We start from the raw sequence: 14,687 nt of genomic DNA, 5'->3' as shown, positions 1-14,687 counted from the left end.
TGCTTTTGCTGGATCCAGTGGCCTGATGAGGTGCTCAGCACCTGTGCTCTGGGCTGGTGCAGAATCCTGCTAAGAAGAAAAAAGGCTTATGAGAACAACCCCGTTCTGGGCTCTTCCATCAGTGGACTGTGCTGCTGGTATTTGTGAACCTGTCCTTAGCGCAGGTGGAAGGGAGGGGAGGCAGCTCCTCTTTACATGGCCTTGCTTTGTGTAAAGCCAAATCCAGATTTCTCTCTCCCTTCCCTCTTTTCAGATTTCTAGAACCTCACTGAGGCAGAAAGAAATACCTAAAGAAACCTGGAATTTATATGAAGGAGCCAATTTAAGTAGGAAACAAGTCAGCAAAAAGTTTCTTGCTGAAACCTGAAATTATACTGACACATTAGATCTAATGTCCCAGAGATGTTTTAATGCTGTTTTCTTCATTACCTCATTTATGAATTTACATGTGCCTAACAGGTATAAATGTTGTCTGGGAAGTGTATTTTGGTTCAAGCTGCAAATCCTTCCTGTGCCCTCTCCTCGCTTCTCTCTCTCCCCCACATGACAGCATGAAAAGTAGGATGTTTTCTCCCTTGGCCCTTCTTCCCTTCAGTTGAACAATTCATAAACCAACCATTGATAATATCTGTCAGTTATTTAATCCTGAGGTTTCAGGTTAAGGAGTAACAATGAATGTAAATCTAGCTGGTGAGAAACTGCTTGTAATGCACATGTGTGTGATGGATCTTGAAAACTTTAAAGGATTGTTACTACAGAGCCCTATAACAAAAAGTTTTAAGAGGCTGTACAGGGTATTCATTCTAGTCTGTCTGTTTGGATTATGTGGAGGTGGCCTGCTTATTGAGTCAAAACCCTGCAACTCATCCCTGGGATCAACAGAGAGAATGCCTACCGTTTTCCTTGCAAACACCACTTATTAGTAACAGATTTCTGGTCACTTGTGACTGCCTCCTGAAAGAGGCAGCTATGGTATGGTAGTGAAACAATACATTAGTGTTGTATAAGTACCAGTAATTTGTTAAGCTGTGCCTGGGAATGTTCCCACATGGGGCATGGTCATCTCTGCCAGTAATCAATTGGAGCGTTTTCTGGAGATATGGCATGTCAGAGTCCATCCCATCCCAACAGGCAGGTTGCACACAGCCACCCTCTTCCATAGGCTAACATAGGCATGGGCCCATCTGCAAAACAGTGCTCAGAAATTGCCACAAATGGATTTCGTGGTCTCATTCTTTCAATGCAGCAATATCAACTAGGATGCTGTCAGAACTGCTTCAAGTTAGCAAATGTCCTGCTTATTCTTGTTAAGGGGAAAGAAATACTCACTTGCCCCTCACACAGATTTTCTCTCTGTGGATGAGCAGGGAGCTGGAGATGTTTTGGCAGCTCATTCTATTCCACAGCTGCTCTCCTGTACTGCTGAAAGAACTGCCTTGCTGCTTCTGACTTTGTGGCCTTACTGGTAATAACTGATACAGATACCTGGGTGGGAAAGCTCTTTCTAAGCTGTAGGCTGAAGCAGTGAAACACCGGTTAATACACAAAATAAGCCAGCAGCAGAGAGGAACCATCTCAATTCTTGTCCTTTCCTATAGTGATGACAGGAAATGGAAAAGCCTCTGGGATACATCCTCTCTCCTCTTCTTAGCTTTGGGTCACAGTCTGTATTTCTGATTCCAACAACTGACCATTCTCCACTCTGTCCTTGCCCCAGTGCAATTGTTTAGCCTATGTCACTTGACAGAACTTCTTTCACTGTGTTGGTTATATTGCACTGAGTTGTATATTCATTCAGGAAGGGAGAGACTTTGATCACATCAACATGTATTACGTTTAGGCTTAGTCTTTACTGGGGATATTAAACTCTAAAATTCTGGAAACATTTGTGCACAAGGCATATAAAAACATTAAAACATCCTAGAATAATTTCCAAATAGTTTAATTAGTGTTTAGATTATCTTACTTTTAGCACGTTTAATAGCCAATTTAGTGTTTGAAACCAAGCTAATTAAGTGCTAAACTGGACACAGGAATTAATTTCAATCACCCAGTCTTCCATTATGTGTTAACAGGTCATCAGAGGGCTCCTGAAAGATTCAGAATTCCTCAGAATGAGAAATTCTTAGGAAAAGCAGCAAAGGAATATTGGGAAATGTAGGCCGAAACTTCAACTTTAGCAGATCTTGTTTATACACGTCCAGTTCAGCTGATTCGATTACATGCTCTTGTTGAGTGAGCATGACCCATCTGATATGAAAGTAGAGTTATTTGTCTGAAACCCCATTCCCACTGTACTTTGCAGCTGTGTCTTTTCATTTTCCAGTGTGGTTTTGGACAACCATAAATAGAAACCCTATGGACCTCCATCTTTGGTTTCTAGTTGTAACCCAGAGATGTTTAATGTGTAACATTTAATGTGAGCTTTTAGGTTGGCCTCTGTAACATTGCTTGACCAGTGACAGGAATCCAGGCCTTACCTGAATATTTAAAAGTTGATGGATACTAACACTAAATTTTGACCATTGTTTCTGTCCTCATGTATCACCCACAGTAGTGCCAAGTGACTGTATACCCTATTTTCAAGTGCTATAGTTTGCTTCTAATGTTTCTTCTAGACTCTGAAATCATTTATTAAGCTATGATCTGTAACAGAGAGATTACAGATCACTAGTCTGATTAAAATATTTGGCAGGCCATGTTTGCTTAAAGTAATGTTAAGAGACTAAAGAAATGACCTAGAAAAAATGAAGTTATTTCAATAAACAAAATATTTTTCTTCTTAAGTGTTTCTAAAAATTTTTTCAAAATTATCCATTTCATCTCTTCAACTATTTAAGGAATTCCTTCAGTTCCTAGATATTCCCCCTTACAACAAATCCCGCAGTACTGCCGAATGAATTCCAAATAAATTTTTCCTGGTTTTCTGTATCTCATTGGTTACAAATATGATAGCATTCTATGATCCAGATCATTGCTTCAACCAGACAGTTTACTCTCTGGCTAGCTTACCTCTAACAGATGTGCTGGCATCAAACTAAAACTGTAGCAATAAGTTATGATAAATGCGAATTACTGGTCCTTGAAAAACTTAGTCTCTATCATTTTCCAGGTCTCACAAAGCCGCCTAAATGTAGGTCACATGAAGGCTACTCAAATTTATGCAGGGCTCTGAGTTATCTCAAGGTCTTTACACAAATGCAGCTAAACTTGCATTGTCTAGATTCAATGCAACAAACCTTGGAGCTTGGAGTCACAATTTAAGACTTCTGCAACCCATCAAGAAGCCAAGGCTTTGGCCATGTGTCCTCAGGTAACTGATTAGGTAATATTTGTACACCTCTACAGAAAAAATAACAGTTTTGTTTAGAGAAGCATGTAAATATTGGGTATTATGGTTATTAATGATGTTTTCCCAGTTGATGTAATCTGTGGTTAAATTCAGTGTCGAATATATTTAGCAGGCGTTTCGGATGTGTACTTGCAGGGTCCCCTTTTCTACAGTGTCTGACATCACATTTCTTCATGATCCTGTGAAGCAGGAACATGGTACTATCCTCATTTAATGAAAGGGACTGTGACTCATTGCCGTGCTTGACTTTAACTCTTCACCTCCCACAAGTGATTGTATGTGCTGGCCCTGCTGTGGCACTGCTGCGCTTGCTGTACCATGCCATGTTGTGCTATGGGCTGCAGCTCAGATGCCTGGAGTTGTCCTGTGGTCCCTGTGCTGTGCCCCACCTGTAGCGTGGGTGGTAAATGACCTGCCCTTGGTTGCACAGGAGGGACTGTTTTTTCTAATGCTTGTGGGGAAACTTTGGCCCATCCATCTTTTTCCTAAGGCACTGCATAGAGTGAACCCAGACTTAATCTGGGCATCCACTGTGCTTGGGGGGGAAGAGTCTGCCATGTAATGCAAGGTTTACAGAACTGGGCTGTGTTTGGGCTTGCAGCAACGTTGGGACAGCACAGGGCTTTGTAGGCTGCCTGACCCTATAGTCTGAGAGGGCTGGCTTCCTTGGGAAGGCACCAGGCTGCCCATAGCCTGCCCCCTGGAATGATGCATTGCTCCACCATCTCAACAGACCTTGGTTTAATTTGAGTGCTGTTTACAGATTATACCCTTTATTTAATAATGCTTCTGTGACAGGTGTTTTGCCCAGCTATCATTGCGATGTAAATGTTTTCATGCAAAGATCCTTGGATACTGAGACAAGGAGGCACAAAATCACAAAATGTAGAGGTCATCTTGTGGTTTGGGTCCTGCAAGACGCAGTGGGTGTCTTGTAGAAAAGGTTTTGCATTTTATTGATATATACGCACAAGAAGCAGAGGGCATCTTGTGGTTTGGGTCCTGCAAGACGCAGTGAGCGTCCTATAGAAAAGGTTTTGGATTTTACTGGTATTTGACTTATGTTGTGGCTTGTTATAGTTATGATTTTGGTCTTGTGATTTTGGTATTGGTGACAGAGTTTTATAAATGCATTATTAATTGTCTCTGTTTCAAGTATTGTAAGATTTTGGTCTTGTGATTTTGGTATTGGTGACAGACTTTTGTAACTGTTAATTGTTAATTAGATACAATTTTAGTCTCTGTCTCAAGTGTTGTAACTGTGTGGAGTGTGTCTGTGGGATCCCATGTGTGTGTGTGTGAATGTGAGACTGATAATGGGAAATCAGCAGAGTGGAGAGATCTTGAAAAAAGAGTCCTTTAGAGTGCATTTTGGCACATTGAAAAGAACCCGGAGGGTTTCCTGGGGGCTCAGTAAATGAGAAAATGTTTATAAAATATTGTAACCAATGATGGCCATTGTATACTTTGGAAGATCAGGAAAAATGGCCTAAAAATGGAACTTTGAACTATGATACATTGTTACAATTAATGTTGGTTTTGAGGGGTGAAGGAAAATGGGATGAAGTAATGTATGCAGATATGTTTTTCACTTTAAGAAACTGCCCCAAGTGACAGACGGAATGCGAAATTAATGTAGCTCCGCCAGATCCCTTAATTTTGGCTTTGGAAAAGGACAGGAAAAACCTGAGGGCTAAACTGGAGAGATGTTGTTCAGATTGTGATACTGGGGAAAGATGCTTAAAGTTAAGGAAAATCAAGGAGGAAAGGAGTGGAGCTTGGATAGCTCCTGTGTTTGAGCGTGGGATGAGTGCTAGGGAGGCACAGGTGGAGGGATGTTGGGCAGAGGGGGGGAGCGGGTTCTTCTCCTATGGGACCAGACGGGTGTGCGTGCTATGGGGAGTTTTGGACGCTGGAAGTGAGCCTGCCCTGGGTGGGGGAAGTGTCATGGGGTGGCTCCGGTGGCTGAATTGGAACTAGACTGACAAGGGACCTGGGGAATCTACCCTAGCAGATCCACTGGTTAAATTAAAACTAGGGACTAAAGGAAACAAAGTTGAATTTAGGTGGCTACAGGAGCAACTTATTCGGTGTTAAATCAGAAGGAAAAGAATTTGTTACAGGTGTGGGAGCTACTGGTCACCAAGAAAAAAAAGCAAAAAGAGGCATTCTTTCTGAAACCCTTAAAGTACAAATTGGGAAAACAAATAGGAATGCATAAAATTTTTACACATGCTAAATTCTCCAAAATCTGTATTAGGGCAAGAAGCAACATTTAAATAAGGCAAAATCGAATTAAGAGTTAAAAATCAGTTAATTGCAGTTTTGAGTTTATCTTTAATTCAACAGAAAAGTGAACAGGAGGACCTCCCTGAAACAGAAGAAATCCTTAATCAGGTATATCTGGGAGTATGGGCATCTGAAGTTCCAGGAAAGGTGAAAAATGCTTGCCTGTTAAAGTAGAAATAAAAAGGGGGGCCTGCCCAATTAGAATAAAACAATATCCCCTATAATTGCAGAAAAGGGAATTAAAAACTTATTGTAAAATTTTAAAATATAAATTATTAATTGAATGTGAATTGGAATATAATACTCCTATCTGAACAGTAAAGAAAAGTTGCAGATTGGTTCAAGATCGCAGGAATCAACACATCTGTAGAGGATATCCATCCAGTAATAGCTAATCCGTATACCTTATTGACAAATCAGAAATGGTTTGCCGTCTTGGATTTAAAGGACTCTTGCTTACCATTGGCCAAAGAAAACCAGAATTCATTTGCTTTTGAATGGGAAAATCCTGACACAGTAAGGAAAACCCAATTAACTTGGACAGTATTACCTCAAGGATTTTAAAACAGGTCAATGATTTTTCGAAATCAGTTGATGCTGGAACTAGAATCATGGAAACCACCCACTCAGACCGGGACTCTGACAATATGTGGATGACCTATTAATTGCAGCAGAAACAAAGGAAGAATGTGTCCAGTGAATGGTGGGGTAATTGAATTTTCTGGGACTGAAAAATGGGGATGGGGAGTATCTGGGACTAGCAGATGTCCAGGGTGGGCACAGTTAAACTAATTGATAAGTAGAAGGACAGGATGATTGCTATGCTTGTGGTGTTAATAAAGCCATTAAGCTGGTGTAAACATCTACTGGGGAGTATCCCAGACTAGCTGTTGTCCAGGATGGGAGCAGTTAAACTAACTGAGAAGTAGAAGGACAGGATGATAGCTATGCCTGTAATGTTAATTAAGCTGGTTATGAAGACTGTTGGGAAAAGTAAACGACCTTTAAAGACCACCACATTTTTGTATGCATGCCGGAAACTTTCTGGAAAATGATATAATATGCCCAGTGACTATATAAGGATGGCCTGCATGGCAATACGGTGACACACGTTAGGAGGAGCTATCCCCCACCTCACCTGGTGCAGCAATAAAGAATACCTGATTGTCTGCTTGAAACTGTTGGCGAGTTTGTTCCTGGAGTTTTCTCCTAATCAATACCTACTAATATGGTACAAGTTCTCATGTGTTTGCTAATTTGCTGTTTATTTGAATTCACAATTATATTTTTTTTTCTACTTCTGTTTCATGGTAATGTTTAATCCACTGTTCAAAGGAACATTTTCATTCTCTTCTTTTAAATAAATTACTAAACTGAAATAAATGGAGTCAAGCTCTTTTAGCTTAAATTCGCTGAGCTTTTGTTTTGAGATTGAACAGTGAATCTTAGAAATCTTGTTTTCTTGCTTGCCCTGAAACCTCACCCCTCCTGCCTCTCTTTCTTCATGCCAGTAAAATGTAACCAGAGACAGCTGGGGGCTCTCTTTCTACCTCCCTTGAATGGAAGCATATTCTGAATATCTCTTTCATGTACCTGCAGAGACCCTACCCTGTGAACTGCTAGGACTGAGGCTCTCAAAGGCTAGATAGGTTTTCATTGCCTGTGTTTCTGGTCTGAAGCAGACTGAGAGAAATGAGTGTTAAGTAAACGTGGTGGCAGCCCTGCCAACGTCAGCATTCCAGCCTGCGGCTCCGGAGGGAGACACTGCCAGCACAGGCTTCTGCACATCAGCTGCGGGGGGGTTTACTTGTTAGCAGTTGAAAAGCAGACGGATGTGAGATAAAGGAGGGTGTCAGGTCTAGTTTTTATGAGGCTGTTTATTCTCTGTAACAAGTATGTGGTGCCTTATTGATGGTGAATGGGAATTTAATACAGTGATAAAGTAAAACTGTTAACTTACCAAGTCTGTTTTCAGCTCCCTTTGTTCTGTACCTCTAAACATCTGTAAAAAACATGTTCAACAGCACTCATACGCTTCTGTGAACTTGTATGTGATCTAATTCAGCACCTCTGCAGAGAGCTGATCACCTTGCTGCAGCTGCTTGAAATCAATAGAAAATTAGTATCTTTCCATGCCAGGCTTTTTGTGTGTAAAGTCAGTGCTCACAGGCTTTGAAGTGAAAACCAAGCTTTATTTCCAAATTTCTGTCATGGGCATTTTATGAATCTGCTGCTGCAGTTTAGAGATCAAGATTTAGGAAACACTGGTATTTGATGATAGAAGGCCTCAGACCTGGTGTTTCTATTAGGGCAAACTCCAAATGCCCTAACGCCCACGTAAAAGTGGAAGTTAAACATGGAAGGACTGCGCATTCATAATGTGCTAATAACGACATCAGAGTATTGTCTCTTGCAGCAGGCAAAAGAATCTGAGCAGCATGAATTTTAGGGCTTGCTTTCCACAAACACCTAGGCATTGTTATAGGCAGGAAAGTTTCCCTCTTCTACTAAAATAACCTTATTCCTTACCACACGTAGGCACTCTTATACCAGTTCAAGACCTTCTCAAGTAAAGACAGTTGTGTTCAGGAATAAGGACGCTCACTGAAGGAGTTATCTTGCAGTAAAGACTGTGGGCTATGCAGATCCTTCCACGTTGGGCTTTCTTCCAGTTGCTGCTCCATGGAGTTAGAGAGTTTACTCCTGGCTTAGTTGCTTGTCCAAGATCTTTTGCTGGGTGATGCTATTTCTTTAGCTCTGCCATGCAGCTGGCTTGGCTGATACTCCCTGTTTCACTCCCAATGAGCTGATGGCTGTAGCTGCTTTGAGACAGCATCTGGAGACATTCCAGCATTATCTAGTTAAGGTACCTAACATGGATTTACTAATGATAGTGCTGTGTGTGATGTTAGGAATTAAGTGACAACAAGTAAAAAGGCTTGTGGCTGCATCAGTGTGGATGTAACTGTAGAATTATGAAGTTGCTAACACAGTGCATGTTAGTAACTCAGTGCATGTAGTGCTCTGCAGCAGTCCTGAGCTAGCCCTAATAATTCACTGCACCTGAAGCCATGTTTACAAATGTGTGTGAAGCTGCTGGTCTTCAACTGTTGGTCCCAGAGGAAAATCCATGTGCTGACTTAAGAGCGATGACTGATGGAGAAAGCATCAATTTCTTGGAAATGGGATATAAAATATCTTTGGGAGGGCAACTTCTCTGTATGCTCAGAACCAGGCCCAATGCAATTTAGATTTAAGGTAATGGCAGTCGTAAATTATTGAAAATGATGACTTGTTCCTCTCTTTCTCCCTTTTTATTGTTGCAAGAATGTGTTACCATGTCATTAGGATTTTTTTGCTTCTAGTCGATGATGTGGTGTTATGTGAATAGTAGTTACTTTCAGTTTTGTAGTAGCTGTTTGTCAGTATATCCAAACCAACAGCCATCCGGACACCCTGATCAAAGCAAAAAAGCATAAAATCCCACATGTTGCACTTTTGAGAGCACCAACAATGAAGCTAACCTTTCGCCCTTGACTTTCTTTTAACCCGAATTTTGAAAAACAGTAGCAAACAATTCGGCTAACTTCTTAAGTGAAAGAATATTCAAACTAGCTCGATTGTAATTCAGCGTCCTTTTCAAGTGAATGGAAGATCTCAGAGTAATGCATACAAATACAGAGGCAGTGTAAGTTCAGTACTTCGGAGTTTAACCATTTCACAGGGTGGTGAAATGGTTAAAAGATTGGCTTTAAAGTGGTCACAATTAGGCTTCAAAGTTAACACCCCACCCCACTGAGATGAATGGGAGCAGTTGACATTTCTTAGTCCTATTGTTTCGGTCTGGCTTGTTAGAGCTTCTAAAATAAGACAACAGTGCATCTGTTTACATTCTGCTTCCGCAAACCCAGATGGGCTGGAAACTTCATTGTTTTTTTAAGTGGAAGCTTAGATTCTGGAGAATACAGCAATATCTACAGGGTATCTGAGGAATAAGAGCTGAGAGCCGCCTTAATCACAGACATCTCCCCTTTCCCTGTGAACTTCTGTTGCCCCAGGACAAATCTAGAAACTACTGCAGGGAGGTAAGGGTGATAACGTATATTTGAAGTACTCTTTTACATGACAAGCACACAGTAACTTCCCAGCAAGTCCCTAGAGTGCAAATTCTTATAAATGGATTTGGGGTTTTGAACTTTTTCATTAAGTATCATGTTCTGTAAAATAAGGTAATTGTCCAGCTTTTACTGACCTTGCTAACTTCTCATCCTCTCCTGACATAAAAGCCTTGTGTCTCCAGAGAAGCCAGTTTCACCCATGAGTGCTTCAGACCAGGTGTTTCTTTCTGTGTTCACTTGGGTAGAATCCTTTCACTTACATTTGAAAGTGAGAGGAAATAAGATTCTCGAGAGGAATTTCTTGCATTTTCCTGCTATTTTGGTAAGGCAGCAGCATTAACTGCAGTAAAATCTTAGGAGCAGATTAATAAAGGTGCAAGTAGGGCCAGAATTTGTAGCAGATGGTCTCAATTACCCCATGCTGCTGTTTTCGCAGGGAGTACACAGTGTCCTCTCTGACTTTTATTGAGTGGTCTGCACAGTGGCAAATTGCCCTCAGTAGCAGCCAGAACCCTATGAGAGCTCCTGTGATAAAGGCAGTCCATTAGATATGCTTAGTCTGTAGATTGAAACCAGCTGTGAATCTGCCAGAAAGACTTTTTTCATTATGCTTTCATCAGGGTGGAAAGCTTGTGGTTGGTTCTGCACACATACATGAAACCATACATATATGGCTTCATTGCTCTGCCTTTGCAAGTCCCAGAGTCTGCAGTGATCAGAGCTTTCATGCATGCCAGCTCTTTTTGTATGCTGGCACCCAGAGGCCCTGCCTGCCTTTTGCCCGAAGCTTGTGCTTTGGAAGTGACACTGTGGGCTCTCCAAATGGTGTCTCCCAGGTTTCAACTGCTGGTGAATCATATGGTGAAGGCAAGCATGCCATCTGTGTTTTGGGCTTGTGAAGCTTATTTCCTGCCTAGCTTCAAGCAATATTTTCATCTGAGTAGCAAATCAAGCATCCCTGGGCATACAGAGGCCTCTAGGTTGTCTGAGACAACACTGGGCGTTCCCAGAGTATAAACTGTCTCCTCTTGTCTTTCTCTCCAGTTCCCAAGGTAAGTGGGGGAGTGCAGCTACCTGGTCTGTAGAAGAAAGTACCTGAGAAACCTGAAGAGGGGCATTTGTTTTGAAAGCTTCTCTCATGAGTTTGTTTTCTCTTTCTATTGACAAAAAATGCTTTAAAAATAATGTCAAATCATGCTGGAATAAAAAGGAATTGCAATATGATAGAACTTCTGCAGTGTGCAGCAAGAACCACTCAATACAGCTACAGGAGGAAGGACTGTTATTTAATCAAAAAGAGGGTTAGAGAACAGTATTAAAAATGTGTTTGTTATATTTGATTCCACTTTCCATTTCCCGACTCCATTTCTGACTGTGGAGTTCTATAGATTAGGAGTTATGTCTAAAGTATCCTGTCAAAGCAAATAGGTATCCTAACAGACCTTTCAAACATAGTCAAAATGACTTTTGCAAGGCTACAATAGGTCAGTGGTAGAGCTTGGAAAAGAAGTTAGGAGACATGTTGGCCAATTCTATATATTTAAACTAGTAAACTGACCTGCTTCCCTGTATCACAGTAGCATTGTGATGTGAAGAGTTTCCTGCATAGACCTGAAGAAATATTGTTACAGTTCCCTACCACTTGTGCCATTCCCTGTTTTTTGCCTTGTATTTAAAGGTGATTTGGATAACAGAATTATCTTTCAGGGAATGTGAAATTCCAGGGATTCAAAGGGACAAAACTGGGCAGGGCAGGAATCCAGCATCATGATGACATAACACAACTTCTGAAAGATTAACATGTTATGAGAAAAAAAAAAAACTTTTAATTTTTTAACATTTTGCTGGTTTATTTCTTTCAGAAAAGGAAATGGAGCATCCCATTGTGAGAGTATTTAGTTCCGAGTCAATTCTGCATTTCCCTTTTGTGTATTTCTTTAGCTTGTAGTTTGCATGCTGCATGCCTACTGCTCTGAGTCTCCTTGCTGGTCTGAGCTTGCTTGCCAGCTGCTGGTTGCCACCAAGCAGAAGAATCCAACTTCTGTATGAACAGCTTAGTCCCCCTTAGAATGGCAGTCATGGTCCCCCCTAGAAGAGGATGAGGGATGCAGAAGGTTATTCCTACAGCTTTCATGAGAAATCCAGCTCAGCCAATTAAAACAAGATTTTTTCAGTTCACGAATACTAAAACTTGATTATTTTTTTTTTCAAAATTAACCAATTGATATTTATTTATTCATCACAGGTTAAGAAAAGCAACATTGTGTACGAAACTCTTTCATATGATCAAGTTCCCACCTTTTTTTCAGCCCTACTTATTTCTCAGATCTAAACTACAATGATGTACAAGGATTCCTTCCTTCCTTCCTTCCTTCCTTCCTTCCTTCCTTCCTTCCTTCATTCCTTCCTTTCCTTTCTTCCTTCCTTCCTCCCTCCCTCCCTCCCTCCCTTTCTCTCTCTCTCTCTGTCAAAAAGACTATTGCTCTGGTGTAAAGAAAAAGAGCTGATCCAGGGGGTTAATGAAGCCTTTGAGCTTGGGACTTGGGAAAAAATCGCTAAGGAAGAAGCCTCCATTTTATGGACGTTTTCAGTCCTTCTTAAGGTGAAGGGAGTAACCTTTAAAGAGACAGACTTAAATTTAATGTGAAATGGTCGAAGACGCGTTATCCAGAGATTGATGAGTCTACCATATTTGAGGTCTCTTTGTGGAATGGTGCAGGAGTTAAATTGTGGGATGCAGTTACAGAAGGCAATGACACTGTGAAAAATTTGTTAGTCATTTGGAGATCTATTTTAGAGACGTTAAAGTCAAAAAACGAGGAGCCCAGTCGTCGTTCCCCTACCCTCCTCCCCCGCCCCCCCCGCCCCCCCCAACCCCCCATGCCTCCACCGGTTGCCACCGTGGCTGCAAAGACTGAGGACAGAGATGAAGATGATCCTTTTGACTCGGGCCCTATTGACCCCGAGAAGGAACCTGTACATGTCCATCAGACTGTTGTTGCTGCTCCTGAGGTTCTGATGCCTGATAATTCTGATGCTGACCAGGATGGTCCTTTTCACCTGGAGCCTATTCATCTGGAAAAGGAGCCTGACTTATATACCCCAGATCCTTATGTTAAATGCACAGCTGTAAAGGGAGAAGCAAGACCAGTGGGGGATGCAGACGTATTGTGTGCTTTCCTGGTGGTGTATGTGCTGGATCAAGACCTGCGGTGGAAAGGTCTCTTATATGCTCTTATCAGGGGTATTGGGTGGACTGTGGCAGACTTGGGACCCCATATACAACTCATTTGATACAGACTCTCTGTGATACTCATGTACTAGAAGTTGGTAAATATAAGTATGTCCAGGCTTCTATCAACCTTTGGAGACCTTTATAGATATTGCTGGCCACTTCTTCCAACATAGGTTGGCCACCTGTGTCGGAATGAGTGTGCATTTTGGTCAGTATGAAAGCCCAAGCCTCATATGATGTGAGGGAGGCAGAGCCTCTGCGGGGACACCCGCTAAGGTTGAGCCTGCCACCTCGCACTGCAATGATGCTTCTCGGAGCTGGTTTCTTGTTAGTCTCCACAGGGTCCTTGTGCTACATTCTGTACGTGGGACTGCATAGTGCGAGTAATGATTGTCTGGATTTTGTGTTTCAAATATTGTAGTTGTGTGGAGTGTGCTTGTGGGATCCCATATGTGTGTGTGTGTTGAGGGCAGACGGTGTTCTGTGTATTTTTTCTTGTTGGGTTCATGTAAAAGTTTTTAATGGGTAGCAGTTTAACATTTTGGGCAAGAAAGGGTTAATGCAAAAGTGCGGTTGCTGGCAGGTATTTATGGTTGCTGCTGGAGCAGGCAGACAGCTGTAGCTGCTGCTGAGCAGGCCGGCATTTGTAGCCGTGCAAAGCAGGGTGAGCAACTTTGGGAAAAAAAAAAGAAAGCATGCCAAATTCTCTAAAATCTTTATTAGGGTGAGAAGCAACATTTAAAGAAGGCAAAATGGAATTTAGAGTTAAAAACAATCAATTAATTGCAGTTTTGAGTTTATCCTTATTAGAGGCTGTGATTTTGTGTATAAAAACCACCTGTATTTACTAGCCAGTTGCTAATAGGAAATTACACCTTGTATTGTATAGATTTGTCACTTGTAAAAGAGATGTTAGAGTATGTAAATTTGCAGCAGCTGCTAGAAAATGCTAAGGCAAAAGCTGGAAAGATTCTAATACAATGGTAGTGTTATAAAGCAGGTAATGGAACAAATCAAGAGGGTGGGAGAACTCCACTGGTAAGAAATTTCTTTGGCTAGTCCCTCTCTGCCATCAGCATCTTCAACATGCTGTTGCACCCTGTAATAGTTACCCTGCTAATGTAAATCTGTGTGTGCTTTGCCATAGTAGCAACTTGTTACTGGATGAAGCAGGTGAAACTCTGCATTGACAACAAAGTGCAAGGACTGAAGTTGACCAAATGCCTGTTACCACAGTCAAGGGCAAGACTGGGTTGGCCTCTGTGTTTGCCACCAAGAAGAACCTTTAGCTCTGATGTTGGCTGCAACCCAGCAGGCGTGGAGCTGTGGGGACACATGCCATGACAGACTTTGATGTGAGGGATGGCCTCCCCTGTTATAAGAGAGCCATACAGGAGTAAAAGGGCAGGTCCAGCAGCCTGTAGTTGTCATATGCTGGAGATATGATCTAGCCCAAATCCCCTGCTCAAGTAGGACCATCCACAAGATATATAAAACTAAAAGGGGGAGATGTGGACAGTGTTCTCACGGGAGAATGCATAATTGGTACATGAACTCTGAATAATCCCAAAAGACACAGCAAGGCCATGAGAGGCCAGAGGAAGCTTAAGCAAGCAAGAATGTGGAATTTACCGAGTTATGAGAACTGTGGACTGTTGGCAAGCTTTCGAGGTCAAGTTCTCACACCTGTGCT

The sequence above is a fragment of the Neopsephotus bourkii genome, unplaced genomic scaffold (assembly GCF_033783945.1).
Source record: "Neopsephotus bourkii isolate Nb327-2 ecotype Australia unplaced genomic scaffold, CSIRO-AGI_Nbou_v1 NB_360, whole genome shotgun sequence".
Taxonomy (NCBI): Eukaryota; Metazoa; Chordata; class Aves; order Psittaciformes; family Psittacidae; genus Neopsephotus; species Neopsephotus bourkii.
Note: the sequence above shows the minus strand (reverse complement) of the source record.